This window comes from Hyaena hyaena, unplaced genomic scaffold (genome assembly GCF_003009895.1).
Source record: "Hyaena hyaena isolate Hyena2069 unplaced genomic scaffold, ASM300989v1 scaffold_383, whole genome shotgun sequence".
NCBI lineage: Eukaryota > Metazoa > Chordata > Mammalia > Carnivora > Hyaenidae > Hyaena > Hyaena hyaena.
The window spans coordinates 72168-95241 of NW_024081014.1; the positions used below are offsets into that span (position 1 = coordinate 72168).

General features: G+C 40.9%; 1 pseudogene; it reads left to right on the forward strand.

Annotated features, from left to right (window-relative positions):
* LOC120244341 overlaps positions 1-2299 on the forward strand; it is a 34991-nt pseudogene extending 32692 nt beyond the window's left edge.
* Positions 2300-23074: the final 20775 nt, after the last annotated feature.

Below are 23074 nucleotides of genomic sequence, written 5' to 3' on the forward strand. Positions count from 1 at the left end.
GTAACTGAAGAAATGACTGAAAGAATGAATAGAATTCTGAGCTGAAGCCTCTCTCTTGATAGAATTAATCTGTCTTCACTGCAAGAAAAGACAGGATGGGAGAGGATGTAGGGAGGCTGGTGTGCCATTGAATTTGTAGGCACTAAGGAGTACGCCTATAAGCTAAAAGGGGAAATCAAGTTTATTTCATTATCAGTTAATGAGACTTGGGATTGAATGATAAAAATCTAATGTTAATGTCACTTCTGAATACTGGCTGGCAGTCTCTGAAGACAAGATAAAATGGTAATAGGACACTGAAGTTTAATCCCCCAATTAGGAAACAGCTTTCCCCAATACCCCCCACTCCCACCCCTCCAGGGACAACTCTAGTTGCTGACTGATTTTCCTTATGTGCTGTAATTATATTCAGTACCACCTTAGACACCTTAAATATCCTGAATACCCCAGTATAGGTGTGGACTTTCCTTTACACAAGCCCAGTGTATTAACAATCCAGATTAGTAGAAAGGGTAAATTATGGGGGAAAAAATTCATGTCACAGAAGTATTCTTAATAAGATTCCTTTGAATAGCCAGTTCCCTAACTGGATTTAAAATAGGATTTAATTTACAACAATATGACTTAACTGTAACCTTTTAGGGACACGAAGTAAAGATGGCTTTGCTTTATTCCCTGGCCAGACAGAGGCTTCAGCTTAGAATGCCAACTAAACCGAGCCCCTAACTCTTGCCTCACACTTACCCCTAATTTAGGTCACAACACAGCCTGATTTTCAATTCTGTTACAGCCCAGGCACTAAGACCAGACAGCCATTTCACAAATATGAGCCTTTGAGCTTTGGCGGGGGGTGGGGTGGGGAGGAGGGGTTGTGAGAAAGGGAGAGAGAGCAGCCATGACTCACTGCAAACCCATCCCCACTGCTGGAAAAAAAATAACTCTAAATGCACATCCTACTGCTTGTGAGTCAGGAATGTCATTTTCATTTATGAAGGATGGAACATTATTTTTCTCTAACATTTCAAGTGAATAACTTTACATACATTTCCCCCAATTTCCATAGGAATTTGATGCCATGGAAGCAATCAACGACGTGTCCCCAGAGCCTGACAGAGTCTTATTTTTCTTACAGGTACATTAAGATCAATACCTTTGAATTCCCCTCCTCCCTCCATTTATGTTTCTGGTGAAACCCACCCTGATTTAGGTATTCAGTGGGAGATAGGGTGGTCTGAATTCCTGATGTTATTTTAGGATCTTGGACTCATTCTTTTATTGAGTCTCAAAAGCTGAGTTTCGGAAGTTCAGAGAAGCTTCTGCACGACGTCCCTATTACGAAGTGCTTGCCTCCCACTGTGAGACTTCCAGAGTTAGACTTGTCACATGTTATGTCAAGGAAAAGAGTGGAAAAGAGCAGAGGAGACGCCCTCTGTGTTCACTCCCCAGGGTATAGTTTCTGATTCTGTTACAAGTATTAGGAAATATACCTGGTAGAACAAAACAGAAAATTTGTTCTGGAGGAGAAAAGACAAAACCTTTGAGTTTTACAGTCTATGGCGTTTCTGGTGCTGTTGCTTCCCTCAGGAGCACAGCTCTTTTTCCAATTGTTGATATTTTTCTCGTTTTTGGGGGTCTAATGTTTGAATCTCACAGACACAGGTAATCTAACCATAATCAAAGAATTTCTCCTCTTGGGATCTGGGAATCTCCATGGGCTACAGCTTTTCATTTGGGGATATTTCTTGGCATCTATGTAGTGACTGAGCTAGGGCATGCTTTCATCTTCACAGCCATTTCCCTTAAGCTCAGCCTCCATGCCATGTACTTCTTTTGGTCCAATTTTTCCTTCCTTGACATTTGGTCCACTATTTCCATTGCCCCCAAGATGCTGCAGACCCTCTCTCAAATCCTGAGGCAGCTTCTTTTGTAGGTTGTGTGGCCCAGTTTTCCTTCTTCAGTTCATTAATGGGAGTTGAGTGATTTATGCTGCCAAGCCATGTCTTCTGACCACTATCTTGCTGTCTGCAGCTCTCTCCAGTACCCACCCCTTATGAATCTCCACACATGCATCCTGTTTGCAAGTGGGCCTTGGATGGATAGGTTCCTAAACGCCCTGGTCACTGTCATCATGAATTTCCAGCTGTCATTCTGTGCAGCCTATGAGATTGGCCACTTCTTCAATGACCTGGATCCTCTACTCAATCTGGCCTGTTCTAATAGTGAGGTGATAGAGAAGGCCACTTTCCTCCTGACCTCCTTTGTCATGGTGCACATACTGCTCAACCAGGCACTAGACTGAGTACTTGATGATTCAGGTGCTGCTTCTCCCTCCTTCCAGGGAACTGGCCAGCAGAGAAAGGACCCTCCATCGAGCCCTACAGGCTAAAGCACTTGGGACTTCCAGGTTAATCCTTGTTTGGTAAAATTGAGTTTGCCAGACAAACGCAACTCCATCAGGCTATATACTACCATATATAGATGTCCTTTAGGAGAAAATGTGGAAGACCCAATTTTGCATGCCACAAAAATATCTTTCTCCCTCTCCTTCTTTTCCTCTTTCTGATTTCTCTTATAGAAATATCTGTTGGTGCTAAGGTTTTTGGTTGTGTTCTGTATGTGTACCCATGTGTACACACACACACACACACACACACATTTATATACACGCATAGTCAGCATACCTTTCCCATCCCAACTTATTGTCTAGTACTTCCTATTATACTCTCTTAGCTTCTGCCTAGCAATGCTCTTCACCATGCCTGTCCTCAGGGTTCATTCACATTCACCTCCCCTTCTGTTATTTCTTAGATCATCTGCCCCTCCACTGAGCAGAACCATCCCTAAAATCCTAGAACTGCTATTGACTGTTCCACTCACTTGAACACTTAGTTATGCAATACCCTTGAAGGTTAGAATAACATCATTCTTATTCCTCTTAATGTCCCCTAGCATGGTGCTCTGCACAGAACAGATGCAAAAGAATTATTTGTTGATTGAATGAATCAAAGCAATCAATGTTTGGTGTATGAAGAGAGTGAAGTAAGTCACTTTTTATGCCTACTCTGGCTTCTCCTCCCCAGCTTCCCCTTCATCGTCATGACACCCCCAGCTTTCTCCACAAGCAGCTCTGACTGAGCCCTCCTCCCCTCCCAACCTTGCTCCTTGTCATGTCCTCTCATCCACTTTCCCCAGGGTGGCCAGATGTAGCTTTCTATGATCAAGCCTGGCCCTGTCCTTTCCCTGTTTCCAAGAAATCTCCATGGTTCCCCCCTGTCCCTTGGATGGAGTCAGAACTCCTAAGCCTGGCTTCTGGCCACTTCTCGAGCTCATCCTTCACCAGTCCCCTTCTCCCCTTTTGTGCTCCAGCCATACCAAATCTCTCAAATAGACTTGGAAACTCCTTAAAGACAAGATCATATACTCTCCATGTCCCTCCTACAGTATCTAGATCCAGAGTGGGACAAAAAAGCAGTTGCTCAAATAAGACATCTTCAATCAAGTTGTAATACAACCTTCACTTTATTTTCCTCTTTGTTTCCATTTATTGGCTTATGAAACCTTTTGGCTTGAGGAAAATGTAATCTCGATTGGCTGTTAGTGGTATGTATGCTTGTGTGCATACATGTGTGTGTATAACTCATTTATTTCACTTGCCCACCCTCCAGGTGGGCACCACCAGGAGCACAGATAAACCCTCCAAGAACTTCCACCTACAATATGAGTCAAAGAATGCCAAACAGTTGGGGAAACACTTTCCCAGCTGGTTCTTCCTACTCCCTTCCCGACCACCCACAGAGCTCCCTCTTGTAGAGTATCTAATTGTCCCTAATCTAGTTTTAACTTTTTGTAATTACCCTCAATTAGAAAATACAGCCTGCAGAACACACTCCTTGTGGTTAAGACATGGATCCAGAGTAGAAGTGTAATTACTTTTCAGCCTCTCAGGGGTTCTGCATGGCCTTCTGTGCAGATGCAGAATGGAAATGCTTCATCTGCTCCATGCATACATGTCTTTTTTCTTTTTTTCTTTTTCTTGCATCAAGTTTTCTGAGGTAGGTGGGGGAGCTTATTTAGTGTCTTGGCCATTGGGAATTTTTTTAATTTACTAGTCTAAGATCAACTCAGCTTAGAAACTTCAACAACTTTCCCATTGCCCTTGGGATGAAGTCCAAATGCCCCACAGAAGTGACTAACATTACCCATCACAACATCCAATAAACATGTGGCCCATCTAGAGCCCATTCATGGCCAAAACCCATAAAACTCTTGCCTCAATCTCCAGTCTCATCTGTTTTCTTGCGCTAAGAGCTTCTTTCCTCTCAGAATTTAAGTTCCTCAGACATACCTCCTCAAAACTCTCACACAGGGTGTTCTTTCTCCCCTTCCTCACTCTACTTTTCACCTGTCTTGTTCTTTGGATACCACCTAGTCTCTTTATGATATACTCTTAGAGCACCCTGGCCTTGTCATTTCTTCACCATAAATTTCTCTGCTCCTGAATTAGCTGAGTGATTATAGACATGGATATATAGGCACATAGATATACATCTTCTACTTGGACTATAAACTTCACAAAGGCAGGATCTGTGTCTGTCTTGTTGGAATGCTACATCCCCAGTACCCAGCACAGTGCTTAACACAGAATCACTGTTCAATAAATATTTGTTAATAAAAGAATACAAAGAGACATCTAAAGTCATTTCATTTATTTGATAAATGCATTATGTTGCTCTCATTGAAGATGTGATTATTTAATCATCTTATTAATAGTTTCATCTGCTCCTCAAACCACTGTGTACCTCTGTATTCCCTACCAATCATCTCACAAATGTATGCAATTCCCCTGAGGGAGCTGGAGGAGAATGTATAACTCAAGACCCATCCCTATCTGTGAGAAGCACGTCAAAGAGTGTGTCTTGCTCACATTGGTCATACAGCTTCCCTGCCAAACACAAATGGCAACACTTTTCTATTATTGTGCTTTGGTTGACGACACACTGCCTTTGCAATACAAATAGATTTTCTCTATTTAGTGAAACATTATGTTCATGATTGTACAGAGTAATTAATAGCAAATCAGATTAAATTTTCATATCTCTGTACAAGCCAAAGAGAAATTATCCTCATTAACCTGATCAGTACAAACTGTCACACTAGATTAGAAGAGCTCCAGCTTCAGTTTATATTTTAACCTCCACCATTTGGGCCAAATGACTTGTTGGTACCTCAGCGGGTACTCAGATGAGAGTGAGAGGAAACTGGGAATGGGTAAGTCAGGGGCAAGGAAAAGCAAAATGGGTTTCAAACTTGGCCTAGAGGAAGCTTGTCAATAGTACCTGTCTCAGCATCAGAAACCGATCCATATTAGCATGTCTATACAAAGGAGCCAGTCTAGAAAGTGAGGAATGTCTTATGATTCTCAAGGCAGTGACACTAATTGAGAAAGGTTGTAATTGTGTTCCAGAGAAGTATCTTCAGCAGTAAAACTCCAGAGAGAGGACCTGGAGACAGAATTCAGGACCTTATGAACAGAGGATGCCAAGAATTCAATAGGTATCAGGAACTCAGCCAAATGAATTGGATTCAGAGAGCATTCTGGCATAGGCTCCAAAATTTCTAAACTTTAAGATTTTTTCTTCCTTTTCTCAAGCTCTACAGGCTTCTCAAGTTTGCCTTCTATGTTCAACTTCACCCGTAATGCAAGATCATGCTGCCATAAAAATGAATGAAGGCACAAAGTGTGAGGACATGGTATCTGGATTCATTACTCTTTTAGCTCTCAAGATTGGGGTTTAATAAAGCTGATTGCAAAATGTATTTCTCACCACTATTAAAGTAATAGGAGGGATTGTGTGACAAATCCATCAGAATTTGTATGTCCAAATGAGAGTTATTCTTTTCACAGAAGCCCACTGGGAAATGATATACATACTCCATTGACACTAAAAACAAAATCACTGGAATTCCTTTTTTGAGTATTTGCTTTATATCCTTAGGTACATTCTTTTGGATTTCCTCAGCTGAGGTTAACTTTTTTTGTCTTTTGAGATGAATTTGCATTCTACAAATGGTCAAAAGTCTTTTTGAGCTTGGTCTGATAAATGACTCTGGAGAATAAGTAGAGTGGTACCGTTCAAATAAGTTAGACCCAGACAAACCGGCAGGGCTTATATAAGCTCTAAGAAGGGCCCAAGTATTATGGATCTAGCTCAAGCATTTAACCAAAGTGTCAGGGAGGCATGATAGTGGCAATCGTGTCATGGCAAAAAAAAAAAAAAAAAAAAAAAAGTCCTCCGTTAAGTTCCTCCTAATCCTCCTATATGTGCAAACATATGCAAGAAACAACTTCCTTGACCTCCACCGCAGCAATTTCTTACTTGACACATCCCCAAAAGCAAGGGAATCAAGAGCAAAAATAAACGATTGGGACCTCATCAAGATTAAAAGCTTCTGCACGGCAAAGGAAACAATCCACAAAACTAATAGGCAACCAACGGAATTGGAAAAGATAGTTGCAAATGACATATCAGACAAAGGTTAATATCCAGAATCTGTAAGGAACTTACCAAACTCCACACCCGAAAAACAAACAACCCAGTGAAGAACTGGACAGAAGATATGAACAGACACTTCTCCAAAGAGGACATCCCGACGACCAACAGACACATCAGCATCCCTCCTCATCAGGGAAATACAAATCAAAACCACACTGAGATACCACCTCACGCCGGTCAGAGTGGCTAAAATGAGCAAATCAGAGGACTCTAGATGCTAGCGAGGATGTGGAGAAACGGGCACCCTCCTGCACTGTTGGTGGGAATGTAAACTGGTACAGCCCCTCTGGAAAACAGTGTGGAGGTTCCTCAAAAAAGTAACAATAGAACTCCCCTATGACCCAGCAATAGCACTGCTAGGAATTTCCCCAAGGGATACAGGAGTGCTGATGCATAGGAACACATGTACCCCAATGTTCATAGCCGCACTCTCAACAATAGCCAAAACATGGAAAGAGCCTAAGTGTCCATCAACGGACGAATGGATCAAGAAGATGTGGTTTATCTATACGATGGAATACTACATGGCAATGAGAAAGAATGAAATCTGGCCATGTGCAGCAACATGGATGGACTTTGAGGGTGTTATGCTGAGCTATCTGCTATTAATTGGTGGGAAGACCACTCTGACTTAGTAAAAAGTCAGAATATCTTTCAAAACTATAAAGTAATACCGCTACTAATATTGACTCATCTTCTTTAGAAATTTCCTTCACAGAATAAGTTCAGAAACATATTCCATTCCAGGGGCACCTGGGTGGCTCAGTCGGTTAAGCGTATGACTTCGGCTCAGGTCATGATCTCATAGTTCGTGGGTTCGAGCCCCGCATCAGGCTCTGTGCTGACAGCCAGCTCAGAGCCTTGTAGCATGTTTCTGATTCTCTATCTCCTTCTCTCTCTGACCCTCCCCTGTTCAAGCTGTCTCTCTCTCTCTCTCTCAGAAATAAATAAAACATTAAAAAATTTAAAAAAGAAACATATTTCATTCCAGTCGTGCTACAAGAGAAAGCTGTGACTCATGCTTGTGGGACATTTTTCTGTTTTCCTGAGATATGACCCCATACCAGTTATTCTTGAGCCAAAGACTCCAGAACGTTGGGGCACCTGGGTGCCTCAGTCAGTTAAGCATATTACTCTTGATCTCAGTGCAGGTCATGATCAAATGGTTCCTGACTTAGAGCCCTGAGTCAGGCTCTGCACTGACAGCACGGAGCCTGCTTAGGATTCTATTTCCCTCTTTCTCTGCCCCTCCCCTTCTAAATAAATAAATAAAAGCAAACTTTAAAAAAGATTCTCCACACCTTTAACTTCTCCCACTAACTTGGCCTTGGTTCTCTCTTTTTTTCAGCTGCCACTACCACTACCCAAGGACTGAGAGCTTCCATGAGTTCTCTATATTTCTACGTACCAAGCTGACTTTATGCAAATGAACTTAACTGTTAATAGATTGACTTTGGTATTATTCTTTGTTATTATTACTTCTAAATGTATACACAGTGAATAGTATTACTGAGAGGATTGCTTAATGGGATGTGTATTAATAAATAGAAAAGTATAGTCGAGTTTCACACGTAAATGAAACTTGCATTAATTACCCATATGATTCTGTTTAAGCTATTAACTTACCAAACAAACATATCTTTTCTTTTTGTGAGGTTTACATTATGTGTATTAACCCTAACTACAATGATATGTCATTTATCTGAAAGTTCCCTTCCTGGAAACCATAATTGTCTAGTACTCTCAGAGCTAAAAACTAAGACTTAACCTATAAAAATCTTAGAGCATCCAGAAGAGATGATATAAAATCTATACACCAAAACTCATGCAGAGTACTTATAGAAAAACTCCCAAGGCTTTTAGTCTTACTTTCTACACAATTGTAACTCAGCTTGGTTTCTGAGTCTAGTGTAGAATAGAAAATGTCAAAGGGCTACTGAAGGCATAAACAACATTATCATCAAGCAAAGACTTTAGAAAGAAGACAGGATAGTTGTAAAAATAAAGACAGCCTGGGACTGTTTATTGGATGATTAAGCAGTCTGATGCACCTCAACATAGCTCCTAAGGACACCCCTTACATCCCAGCCCAACTCAATGATCAGTGTCTCTAAAGATGGCTGGAATCAACCTGAAAAGGGCAAATTATGTCAGGTTCACTTGGCATGAAAGGACAGAGACCTATCCATTAGAAACAATTACAATGAAAAGGACTTGGCTACTGCAAGGATGCTTCTATTATTTGGGACATGCACTTGCAACATTTCCTTCCCGGCCAATGCCAAACAGATCAGATGTTAAGATATCTGCCAACCAAGGCATGTCTCACTAGGTTCTGCTAGCCTGGTTTCAATAAACAGATAGGGTTTGTGATGAACACACTGTTTATATGTTAGTAAAACAGATGCTAATGAAACTTTCTGAAACTGTTTCTCTCCCCTCCCTCAAGTGGCACACTCATGAATACCACCAGCATAGGTGGTGTCCAAGTTATTTACAGCTTTGAGGTAATGACGTGGATGTCTGTATGTGTATGGGGGGGGCAGGGAGGATGGGGTTGTTCTCCAGGGATGAGCCCTGAAGCTCCAGAGAGTTTATTAACACTGCCTTTTAGACAAAAAGGACGCTTCGGCTGGCCACTTTGTTGTATCTTATTTCAGAAGAAATGTGCTCTAGCAAGAAAGGAAGGTACTGATAAGTAAAAGTATTTTTCCAGGCATCTCATGAAATCACGGGGTTTCCTCTCACCTTGTTACCAATAATAAACACATGGGGGTGGGGGGCAGGGGAGAAATGCAAAATAATGACCTCCCAAGGAGCTGTTTTGTACTTGCTTTTAATAACTCCTCCTGTGCCCATCTCCCTGTGAAGTCCTTTATAGTTAAAATGCCTGCTTTAACTAAGTCAGGTGTGACCAATTAAAACCACCAACTCCGAAGTGAATGAGGCGCTAACTCCTTAATCCCGACAATTAGTGTGCAAAAAAGAAGGAAAATGATGAAAGAGGCAAGCTATTGGCTATAGGAAAAGGAGCTACTTACAAATCTGAATGCAGGGAGTGAATAGGTTGCTTGTAAGTAACCGTATTGTGTGTGTATCTATAAGTATGATTTATGTGTGTATCTTATATAGAGACATTTATATGAAATATGATGTGTGTATATATTCATATATATATATATATATGGGTAATATGGGTGTCTGTGTAAATAGGGCATTTAATACTGGGGTTGTTTAGTGGAGGGATAGAGTCCAATACACCTCAACATAGCTCCTAACAACATTCTATGTCTCAGCCCAGGCCCCAATTATAAGTGTCCATAAAGATGGCTTGAAATCATCCAGAAAAAGTAAAATTGTATCAGATTCAATTGGTATAAGAAGACAGAAAAATATCTGTTTGAAACCATCACAATGAAAAAGACTTTGTTACTTGAAAGGATGTTTCTATTATTTGGCACATGCACTTGTAAAGAGCACATCTTTCCCTGCAAATTGCAAACACATAAGGTGTTACAATATCTGCCAAGCAAAGCATGTCACACTAGGTTCTTCCAGTGTGAGTATGGAACTCTGTGTCAGCATTTTGTGTCTGTGGGATATGTGTTGTGTGCTGGCTCATGTTGGGGTGTGTTTATGCATGTAGAAATGGGCAGATATGCAAGGATTTACTTTTTTTTAAGAGGATGTACTTTTTATTTATTTTATTTTTTATTTAATTATTTTGAGAGAGAGAGAGAGTACAAATAGGGGAATGGCAGGGAGAGAGGGAGAGAGAGAGCCGCACTGTCAGAGCAGACCCTGATGCGGGGCTCAAACCCATGAACTATGAGATCATGACCTGAGCTGAAGTCAGACGCTTTACCAACTGAGCCACCTAGGCACCTCGAGAGAGGATGTACTTTTTAAATGAATTCAATCTAGTGCAGGTGGTTTCTGCTTAGCCTCTTGTCTTGACTATCATTCTTCCTAATTTCCTGTTCTGGTACACTAGTTCATCTTTTTCAATGGATATTCCATGGATCAAATCTGGCTCAGTTGGAGATTGTTCAGATTATTTGATCCTGCCCACCGGCAGAGCCCGACAACCCCATTGCTGCATCTTGTAGTCTCAACTGCATCCTCTTACCAAATCTTCCACCTGTTTGGTCCATTCTGGCCAGAGCTACTTCCTTTAAAGTGACCTAATGACCCTGCTTAGGCCCAGTTAAGCACTAGTCATGGCAGGACCAGGGTCAGGAGAAAGGTGACAAGGTTGGACTGCAGGGTTTTGTGCAGTGTGACCCAGGCTTCCTTGGGCACAGTAGGAACTTGAATGCATGAGATGTTGCCTGATGAGGGGAACTGCCAATTTGGGGTTGAAGGAAGCATACTGGGAGCTCCCAGGGCCCTTGCCCAAAAAGAAAGCCAAGTGGAGAAGTGAAAAGAGAGCCAAGTGTCATGGGGTCATCGGTAATGGGTCATTGGTGAGAGGAAGGAAGAAGAGAGAAGAGTAGAAACAAAATATGGAGTGTTCTGGAATATGACTCCAAAGAACCAAGGGAGTACCAATACTGTCCCTAGGAACACACCAGCCATTTATTGAGAGACTGCTACATGCCAAATATGTGCCAGGTACTGGGCATATCTTAGTAAACAGGACATAGCTCCTTGTCTCAAGGAGCTCACTGCGCATTTGAAGAGATAAGAAGCAAGTTATTTTTCATATTTGTGTGTGAGAAGTTCCACAGTAGCTGTAAGAGAAGGCTTCCTGGGGGAGAAAACAGAGTTATGGGAATAGTTGGGAGGGGGAATGAATATTTAAAGGCCAATCGCTTGGCTTCAGGATAAAGTCCAAATGCCTTGGCTTGGAATAGAGGCCCTTCATAAACTGGCTCCAGCTTCTCAGGTCTCAGCTGTTGCCACCATGGCCACACAGTCTATATCCAGCCTCACTGGATTACTGGCAGTAGTTTGGACATGTCTACTCTCTTTCACTTCCAAACCGTCACAGGTGATGATCACTTTACATGGAATGGCCTCCCGAGGCCTCATCCATGCAATCCTACTTATTTATCTTGATTTGGCTCAGGCAACACCTCCACTGGAAGGATTCCCTTAACCTGACCAAGACCTCTCTCTCAGACTGGTTTGGGTGTCTCTATTAGTTTGTTAGGGCCTCCATAACAAAGTACCACAAACTGAGTGGTCTAAAGAACAAAAATTCACTTCCTCACAGTTCTGGAGTCCAAAAGTCTAAGATCAAGTCAGCATTGATTTCTTCTGAGGGCAGTCAGGAAGAATCTGTCCCGCACCTCTCTCCTAGCTTCTGGTGGTTTGCTGACAACCTTTGGTGTTTCTTGTCTTACAGAAATAGCATTCCAATATTTGCCTTCATCTTCACATGCCATTGCCCCTGTGTGTGTCTTTGTGTCTAAATTTCCTCTTTTTATAAGGACACCAGTCATATTAAATTGTGGCCCACCTTACTGACCTCATTTTAACTTGATTACTTCTGTAAACACCCTATCCAAGTAAGGTCACGTTGTAAGGTACTTGGCAATAGGAATCCAAATATCTTTCTTTGGGGGACAAAATTCAACCCATAACAATGACTTATTCCAGGACTGACATAGGACCCTGTAATTGTAACAGCATTAACCAACCTGATTATAATTCCCTGTTTACTTGTCTGTCTCTTTCACAGCCCCATGAAAGCAGGACCATGCTTTATTCATTGTCATAACCATAGTATTTGAAACATAATCAAGCACATGGTAGGTATTCAGTACATGTCTGTCATGGTGTGTCACTCCTTTGATCAGAGACCAATCCCTTCACATGTTCTCTGGACCTCAGACCTTCCAGCCCTTACAGGGGCCATAAAACACTATATCCTCCTGGTCTCTCTCATCTTCAACTTCTCCCTTTCTGATCAATTCTTCTTCATAATGGCATTCAGACATTTTCTATTATTTCACATTGTAAAAACATCTTCCCTTGAGCTCTCTGTTCCAACTCTCACCAAACCTATTTCTTTTCAGAGCCAGTCTTCTCCAAAACATTTTCTACACAGTGTCATCTTCATTACAACAAATGTTTTCTTTCTTATTTTGAGAGAGAGACAGAGAAAGACAGAGAGAGAGAGAGAGAGAGAGAGAGAATCCCAAGCAGGCTTTGCACTGTCAGCACAGGGGTTTTTAGGGTTTGATCCCACAAACTGTGCAATCCTGATCTGAGCTAAATCAAGAGTTGGATGCTTAACTGACTGAGCCACTCAGGTGCCCCCACTTTTTATTCATTTTCATTGCTTTATCTCACTCCAGTGTGGCTTCTGCACCCATCACTGTACCAAAAGTTCTGTTCATGAGGTCATCAATGTCCTCCATGGTATCAGATACAATGGACTCTTCTTTGTCCTCAGCTTGTTTCTTCTCTCAGCGACCTTCAGTATAGTTTAGCAGCCTTTCCTCCCTAAACCATTCTCTTCTCAAAAAAATATTTTATCTTCCCTCTACTGGCATGTATGGATTTCCTCCTACCTCTCTATCTCTCCTCAGTCTTATTTGCTGATTTTTCTTCCTCTACATGACCTCTAAATTGTGGAATTCCCAGGGCTCCATTCTGAGTTATCTCTTCTCCTTCTGAACTGCTTCTGTACATGATTTTACCCATTTCCAGGCTTTTTTTTATTTTTGAGAGGGAGGAGGAGCAGAAGGAGAGAGAGAATCTTAAGCAGGCTCCACACTCAATGTAGACCCCAATGTGGGCCTCAGTCCAATGACTCTGGGATCATGACCTGAGCTGAAATCAAGAATTGGACTCTTAACCAACTGAGCCACCCAGGCGCCCCATTCCCAGGATTTTAAATGCCATCTACATGCTGATGGCTTCTAAACTCAGATTTCTAGCCCAGATATCTCTTCTAAGTTTCAGACCAGTTTAACATTTGCTGCTATATCACAATACTCTCATACAAAACTGACTTCATCATTGCTCTTCATCACCAAACCTGTGGCACAAGCACATATTCAATTCACAAACCAGTAACCTGAAAGTTATTACTGATGCCTTCCTCTATAATCCATCAACAAACCCTATCATTTCTACTTCTGAATACATAGAGCTCAATTCATTCCTCCCCATCTCTGCCACTACTTTCCTAGCCCACGCTACCATCATCTTTCACTGGTAACATTGTAGTAGTGCCTTAATTGGCTTCTCAATGTCTCTTAGCCCCCAGTCCTATTAAAAGTCATTCTGTACATATCAGAGTGATTTTAAAATATAAAATTGATTATATCACTCTCCTAAAAACCATTTGAAGAGTTCTAATCTTACAGTGAAATCCAGTGAGACCTTGTATTATCTATTTCCTGCCTACCTCCCCAGCCCCATCTTCCATGTTCTTCTATTTGATCACCACACTGTAACCACACTAGTGTTTTCTTTGATCCCAAACACATCAAGGTCTTTACCACTTCAGGATCTTTCTGTGGGCTAATCTCTCTGTTGAAACCCTTCTCTCCCCTACCCTACATTATGGCCTATATATATATTTTTTTCCTGGTTCTTTTTTTTTTTTTTTTTACAAATAGTTTATTATCAAATTAGTTTCCACATAACACTCAGTGCTCATCCCCATAAGTGTCCTCCTCCATGCACATCCCTCCTCCCCCCCACATCCATCAGTCCTCAGTTTTTGTCAGCATTCAAGAGTCTCTCATGGTTTGCCTCTCTCCCTTTTCCCCACCATTTCCCCTCTTCTCCCCCATGGTCCTCCATTAAGTTCCTCCTAATCCTCCTATACGTGCAAACATATGGTATTTGTCCTTCTCTGCCTGACTTATTTCACTCAGCATAACACCCTCAAGGTCCATCCATGTTGCTACACATGGCCAGATTTCATTCTTTCTCATTGCCATGTAGTATTCCATGGTATAGATAAACCACATCTTCTTGATCCATTCGTCCGTTGATGGACACTTAGGCTCTTTCCATGTTTTAGCTACTGTGGAGAGGGCTGCTATGAACATTGGGGTACATGTGCTCCTATGCCTCAGCATTTCTGTATCCCTTGGGTAAATTCCTAGCAGTGCTATTGCTGGGTCATAGGGGAGTTCTATTGTTAGTTTCCTTAGGAACCTCCACACTGTTTTCCAGAGGGGCTGCACCAGTTTACATTCCCACCAACAGTGCAGGAGGGTGCCCGTTTCTCCACATCCTCGCCAGCATCTAGAGTTCTCTGATTTACTCATTTTAGGCACTCTGACTGGCGTGAGGTGGTATCTCAGTATGGTTTTGATTTGTATTTCCCTGATGAGGAGGGATGCTGAGCATCGTTTCATGTGTCTGTTGGCTATTAGGGCCTATATTTACCTGGTCTTTCTGGTCTCTAATCAAATGCCATATTCACAGAGAAGTCTTTTCTTATGCTTCCAAACAAATAGAAATTAGTTACCTTTGTTATATGCCTTCCCAACAGACTAATTTTCCTTCACAGCATTTATTATGGCATCAAATTATGGAAGGATTATCAGAATAGAGGCAGTACTTGAAGCTAAGGAAACAACAATAATCTACTACGGAAGGAAGATATTAACTATTCAGCTCATCACTTAGCAAGTATTCATTGTGTGTCTCTTATGCCAAGCATTCTTGTAGGCACTGAAGATGCAGTGGCAAACCACCAGATGTGATTACTGCTTATACATAGGTCCGCAGTGAATCCATGGAGACACAGGAGAGAATCAATTCACTAAATGTGTGGGATGGGAGAAAACAATCAGGTAAGTCTTTCCAGTGAGGATGATGATGGATTCAAGTATTAAAAGATGCAGGAGCAGGGGCTCCTGGGTGGCTCAGTCGGTTGGGCGTCTGACGTTGGCTCAGGTCATGATCTCATGGTCCGTGGGTTTGAGCTCCGCATTGGGCTCTGTGCTGACAGCTAGCTCAGAGCCTGGAGCCTGTCTTTGGATTCTGTGTCTCCCTCTCTCTCTGACCCTCCCCTGTCCATGCTGTCTCTCTCTCAAAAATAAATTAAAATACATTAAAATTAAAAAAAAAAGATGCAGGAGCATTGGCCAGATGAAAAACAAGTATGGGCAGGATCTTCCAGGCAAAAGGTATGAGTAAGGATGCACAGGTGTGATATGACAAACTGAGACAGAGCTGGTGGGAGATGAGACTGGCAAAGGAGAAAGAAGCAGGGCCATGGAAAACCTTGAATTCTATGCTGAAGAGCTCAGATTCTATCCTCCGAAGATAAGTCTGTTGTGTGCAGTGCTGGGTACTTGAGTGTACCGCTAGAAATGGCTTTCTGTCTCTGTCCTTGATAGATTTACAATTTCACTAGAAAGATAGGGCATATACATAAAACATAAAGAGCAGTGCATGCTACTTGTCAAAGGAAGGGAAATAAACAATTTCTCAGGGGAAAAAATGACATGAACAGGGCAGTCAGGGAGAGTTCCAAGAGAAAGTAGAATTTGAGTGGGTTCTTAAAGGAAAAACATGGGGCCAATTTAGCTAAGCAAGGGACATTCTGAGCATTGTGTTTGTTCATATGTCTTACTAAATGCTTTGCTAGGTCTTTATACTAGGTCCTTTCATGTTAATTATATAATTACTCTTAAAATTAAGGTAAATAAGAATATTGTAATTTTACATGCAGAGATTCTCTTTATAGGTAGTGCTTTCAAGAACTATATAGTCTATAATGTAAAAAACATAAATTCTGAGCAATTTGAACACCAAGACCACCAAGGCTGTAATATCTTTGAGGTCAGAAGCTGCATGTACATTGTTCACTATTCTTTTCCTAGCACCTAGCACAATGCCTGGATAATATTAGGCTATCAATAAATTTTTTTCAATAAATATTTTAGTCAATAAGCAAATACAGGTATTCTCTCCCTTAACACAGAAGAATCTTTTTTGCTTTACCTCTTTCTTAAAGCATAGCTTGAATATAACAGTCAGTAATGCTAGGTCTCTGGTAACAGATACAAAATCAAGAACCAAAAGCACAAATGAGGCCAGCAAGGCAAACTCGGGTACACAGCAGAAGGAAGGTCTAAGGAGGGAGCAGAAAGAAAGAAATGGCTGTGGGTAGCTGTAAGTGCTAGAGAATATTCAGCTTAGAAAAGAGTGCTTTGAGGCAATCTACATGTCTCACAAATTGTGTTTAATGTACAACTAGTCTTCTACTCTGTTTCCATATATTTTATTAGATTACACCTTTATTTTTTTAATCTTATAGGAATAGCACAGTTATCACTCCCCCTCCAACCCCAGAATCCCCAGTCTCATTTATAAAACACACACACACACACACACACAGACACACACACACACACACACACGAAATTGAACACAACTAATGCACACTTGCCAATACCTATCTTCAGGATCGAGCTTTTGGGGGAATTATATACAGAAACTATTTATTTTCTATCCCAGAATAGTAATTTCCCCTCCTAGGAAGTGCCGCTCCCCTCTCACAGTATACACGTGCTCAAGGAAAGCTACATAATTTCAAAGACATTAAGATAAATCTACCAGCTCTTCCCCCAAATCAGCTAAATAGATGATTTGAGTATTAACCAATATTTTGCTTATAAATATTATAATCTATCCTATACTTTCCTAATCTGGCTGAGAACTCCCTGAGAATAAGGATGGTGCCTTGACCTTCAGACTGCCATCATTTTTTTTTTAATATTTTATTTATTTTTGAGAGAGAGATAGAGACAGCATGAGCAGGGGAGGATCAGAGAGAGAGGGAGGCACAGAATCTGAAACAGCCTCTAGGCTCTGAGCTAGATGTCAGCACAGAGCCCGACGCGGGGCTCGAACCCACGAACCGCGAGATCATGACCTGAGCCGAAGTCGGACGCTCAACCGACTGAGCCACCCAGGCGCCCCATTTTTTTTTTTTAATATTTTATAGACTGCCATCATTTTTGTTGATTAAATGGAACATATCATTGTAGGATCAAATTCTCAGCTTCCTCAGGGCCTCCTTGACATCTTTGTTTTTGAGGCTGTAGATAAGGGGGCTACACATAGGAGTGACAACAGTATAGAGCAAGGAGAAGGTTTTGAGAACTGGCACCTGGCCGGCCAAGGGCACAGCATAGATCAGGATAAAGGTCCCATAAAACAAGGTCACAACCACTAGATGAGAAGAACAAGTGGAGAAGGCCATCTGTCTAACAGTCATGGAAGGTATATTCAAGACCATGAAAAGAACCTTCCAGTAGGAGACTAGGATTAGTCCAAAGGGGGCCAAAGTCACCAGCACTGTTAGACTCATGCAGACCAGGTTGACCAGATGGGGATCTGAGCAGGAGAGCTTCTTCAGAGGTTTCAGGTCACAGAAGAAATGGTTAATCTCATTGCCACCACAGAAGATCAAACTGGATACCATAGTAGCCTGGAATGCAACTGCAACTGTGAAGCCACCAACCCACGAACCAATTACTAGCCCCACACATATGGTTCTATGCGTTAATGTTGGATAGTGCAAGGGCCAGCAGACAGCCAGATAGCAGGGCTCGAACCCACGAACCGTGAGATCATAACCTGAACCAAAGTTGGACACTTAACAGACTGAGCCACCCAGGTGCCCCATTTATGACTTTCTTTATCAGAGCATGACATAGGAGCTAAAATGCCAGGACAGAAGCAGAGAATCATTCCATTGACGATACTGTGCGATCCATGCTTGTTTGGTAGTGCCATCCATGAAATAGCAGAATGGTAGCTTCTAGAGAGAGGAGATTCCAGAAAAACAGGTGTACATTCTAAAACATAATGAAGACTTCTTATTTTTAAATCTTACCACACAAAACACTGGATTTCAGGCTACTGGAAAGAAAGCCCAGCATCTGACATCTGAAAACACTCGTTAGACTCATGTGAACACATATGAGTGCACACATGCATATACACATCCATCTGGAGCTACACAATCAGGTAGAGACAGACACATGCTATCATCTTTGCTATCACTTTTAAAAATTTGGTTTTCACAGAGCAGTCTTCTAGAAGTGAAATATTTGCTCCTTGAAACTTTGCCTGCAATTCGGATATACTGGCATTAGAGAGGCAGTAGTGGCCATGGGTTAGATCATAAGGCCCAAATAGACAGGCTTGCCATATACAACATGGGCAGCAAAAGGTAAATTAGCATGTCTTCTCTTTCAATTGTTTTATTGGTCTGTTCTGTGAGGCAGTATAGTATAATGATTAAACACGGGAACACCAGTGCCACACTGCCAAGGATCAACTCCCAGTCTCTCCATTTACTGGCTGGGTGACCTTGGGCAACTTACTTAGGCTCTCTGGGCCTAAGTTTCTCATCTGAGAAATGAGGCTAATAGTAAGTTCTCACAGTGTTGTTTTGAAGAGTAAATACATGTAAAGTAATTAAAACAGTGCCTGACACATAGTAAGCACTAAATAAACATTAAAATTTTTAAATTTTTCTTTACAAAATAAAATTCTTTGTGAAAACAGCCCCACAGGAGCATTAAGCAACGTTACTAATCACTATATTTAAATAAGATAAAGCAATATAAATGCATGGGAAGAAGCTGTATAGCTCTCATTACTTCTCAACTGTTACCTATCACCACTTAATTTCACCACTTAATTTAACTTAAAGATAATTGAAGATAGCACTCATATCTATTTATAGAGGTATATAAGGATTAGATGAAATTATGAATATAAAGTGCCTGCCACATAAAAAATGGTCAATAAATCATGGCTAATAATAGTACTAACAATAATTTGCCTGAAGTTGTGAAGCATGAGTTGAGATTCACAGTTCTGTGTGCCTCCAACATTCATGATCTTTCCACAATGCAAACCAACTCACCGCCTACCATTAATTACACATGTGTACGTGTTTATTTTTGTCTTTATGTGAAAATTTTCTGGAATTCTGTCTAAAAGGATTAAAGGCAAACATTCCACCATAATCTGATACCTTTAAAGCAGGCTTCTTCTGACACACCTATTTTGCACCAGGTACCCACCACGCATAAGACATGAGTACTCATACTTTCTTGGTTCCTCTGGTTCCAGTTCCTACCCAGCTTCCTTTAAGGAGAAACTTGGGGTTTTTACTGGGAACTTTCAACCCAGGTTCTTACCTGTTTGTCAAGAGGTACAATCCAGACTCATTCTCCTTGCTCTCCCCCAATATTGCAACCATCTTTAACCATTTCTTTTAAAAATAAATCTTTACCCCAACTTTGTCACTGCCTTCCCTTCTTTCTTGATTTACTTTTTATTTATAGCACCTATCACTCTAACATAGAATATATTTTTGCTTAACTCCTTCCTAATTGTTTTCTTTAATGTAGGCTTTACAAGAGTATCAATTTCCTCTCTTTTATTGACCACTGAATCCCCAACACCTAGGACATTGGCTGATGCAGAGTAGACACAATAAATATTTGCCGAATAAATTTATAAGGCAGTGTTATAGTAAATAGTCTTTTTACTTTTGGAGCCAAAACAGAGCCACATTCAGATCTTAGCTCTACCACTTATTAGTATGTCACCTTGAGCTACTCACTTAACCTCTATGTGCTCCCATTTCCTCATCTGTCAAGTAAGAATTGTGGCAAAGCCTACTAAGAGATCCCAAATATCCATTCCCTCCTTCTTCTAAAGCAGCGGTTGACTAACTTTTTTTTAAACGCCAGAGGTTTTAGGCTTTGCAGGCCATCTGGTCTTCACCACACTATTGACAAACGCCATTGTTGTAGGAAAGCAGCATAGATAATACATAAATGAATGGAAGTGACTTTGTTGCAATAAAACTTTATTTACCAAGAAAAAAGCCATTGGGCCTCAAGCTCTAGTTTTCTAACCCCTGTAGCTGGATACATGGCTGCCTAGCTAAAGCCCACATTTTCTTTGCAGCTTGGTCATGCCAATAGGATGCGAAGTGAATGATGTGCATAACTTTTAGATTGTTCCATTAAAAGAAAAATGCATTTACTCACCTTTTCCTTTTTACTCTTCCTGCTGGCTGGAATACAGACCTGACAGGAGAACCAGCAGCTGCCATCTGGGGCCATGAGATGGAAGCTGAGTATTGAAGGGAGCAGAGCAATAGCACAGAAGCAGCCTGGATCCTCAACATGGTATCCCAAACAGCCTACCAGGTCTTTTCATGAAGATACATACATTTCTACATTGTCTAAGTCACTGAAGTTTTTTAATCTTTTGTTACAACAGTATAACCTGTATCCTAACAGATGATTATAACTATCTCATAGGATATTATGATTATTCGACAAGAGAATCCATATGAAGTGCTTAGCACAATGGCTGGCAAATCATAAATGGCAGCTGTCATTATTTCTGTTGTTAGTGACTTCATGGCTCATCTCCATTCTTCCCTTTCTCCAGCATCTTTAAATATCTTCTCCTAACCTAATTTCGCTTCCCTCAAGACCCAATGCTGGGTTAAACCTTTGAGATGGATTCAACAACTTCCTATCTCCATGGGCTTAACAACTCCCCACTCACTTAGAAATGGAATTTATTTTTTTATGTTATGAATGTGTTTTATTTTATAAAACTACATACGAATATCCATCTCTGTACAGTACAGTTTTATTTTCTCTTTTGTACATATAATCAAGAAATGTAAATATTTTTTAAAATATAATTTATTGTCAATTTAGCTGACATACAGTGTATACAGTGTGCTCGTGGCTTCCGGGGTAGATTCCTGTGATTTATCACTTACACACAACCCAGTGCTCATCCCAACAAGTGCCCCTCTCGATGCCCATCACCCATTTTCCACTCTCGCCTGCCCCCCCCCCATCAACCTTCAGTTTGTTCTCTGTATTTAAGAATCTCTTATGGTTTGCCTCCCTCTCTCTCTGTTTGAAACTATTTTCCCCTCCCCTTCCCCTATGATCTTATGTTAAGTTTCTCAAGTTCCACATATGAGTGACAACATATGATACTTGTCTTTTTCTGACTGACTTATTTCACTTAGCATAATACCCTCCAGCTGCAACCACGTTGTTGCAAATGGCAGGATCCCATTCTTTCTCATTGCCAAGTAGTATTCCATTGTATATATAAACCACATCTTCTCTGTCCATTCATCAGTTGTTAGACATTTGAGCTCTTTATGTAATTTGGCTATTGTTGAACATGCTGCTATAAACATTGGGGTACATGTGTCCCTATGAATCACCACTCCTGTACCCTGTTGGTGGGAATGCATATGGTTGCAGCCACTCTGGAAAACAGTGTGGTGGGTCCTCCAAAAATTAAAAATAGAATTACCCTACAACCAGGAAGGGAATTTAAAGGTAAACAATCAGATTTTGCCCTTTTCCTGAATAAAGGACAAATAACCTTGTTCACATTCCTAAAGAACTAGATAAGCAAACTTAAAACTGGGGTACACATAGTATGAGACCAGTGGTGCTCAATTAAGGGTGATTTTGCAACACCCTCCCAACATTTGGCAGTGTCTTCAGACATTTCTGGTTGTCACAAGTGGAGAGGTGGGCTACCACTGGCACCCAGTAGGCAGAAGCCAGAGATGTAGCTAAATACCCTACAGTGCACAGAACAGTCCCCTACAACAAATAAGAAATGTGAATAGCACTGCTGTTGAGGAACATTGCCTTAGCAGCACAGGATGACTTCCCAGGGAGGTACACAGACAGAGAGAGTTTTAAGAGAATTTATTTTCTAACTTAAATCTGGACTATTCTCTAAGATTGTTGTGCTATAAATGTGTCTGAGCTTGAAGAGTCATTCTGGTTCCCCTTTCTCACCTCTACTTTTACAATTACCCTTCGCCTAATTTACAAGAGGAAGGTCTACCTATTAAGCATCTTGAATCTCACCTTCGCTGTAGGCAGTTGTTTCTCCAAGATCCCAGAGTACAGTATAGCAGAGTCAATAAGATCCTAGAGTTGGAGCATAGTCCCTAGTTCTAATTAATTCTCTGTCACTTAGTCACTGTGTGATGTTTATTTATTTATTTACTTACTTAATTTATTTAAACACTTGGGAATCTTGTGGTCACAGGGACATTTTAGTTTAAACTTTCATTTCATATGCATCTTTTTGTAAAGATGTATGATACAATGATCAAGAGATCTTCAGGTACAAAAATATGTATGACTTTAGGATAAAATACGGTGGGAAAAGTGAACATAAATGTGGGTTCAAAAAGAAAAGGCAATGGTGTTAAATGCATGCCTGTTAGAAAACTTGTGCATTTATATTTTAATGGGTGACAGTGGCTATAAAGACTCTACAGTATTTAGAAGCTATTGAAGAAGTTAAAAAACTGAGGCAAGAGTTTATTTATTTTTTTTTTTGGTAATTTTAACCTGTCAATATTTACAAGGTGTGTTTGTATCTAGTTGAAATTGTGATGAACAATTTCTAAATGTCAGTTTGAAAATGTTCAAGGGGGTAGAGTACATTGCAATGTTTAAGGAGCTAGGTTACTGCTGAATCCCCTCTGTGTTCTTTCT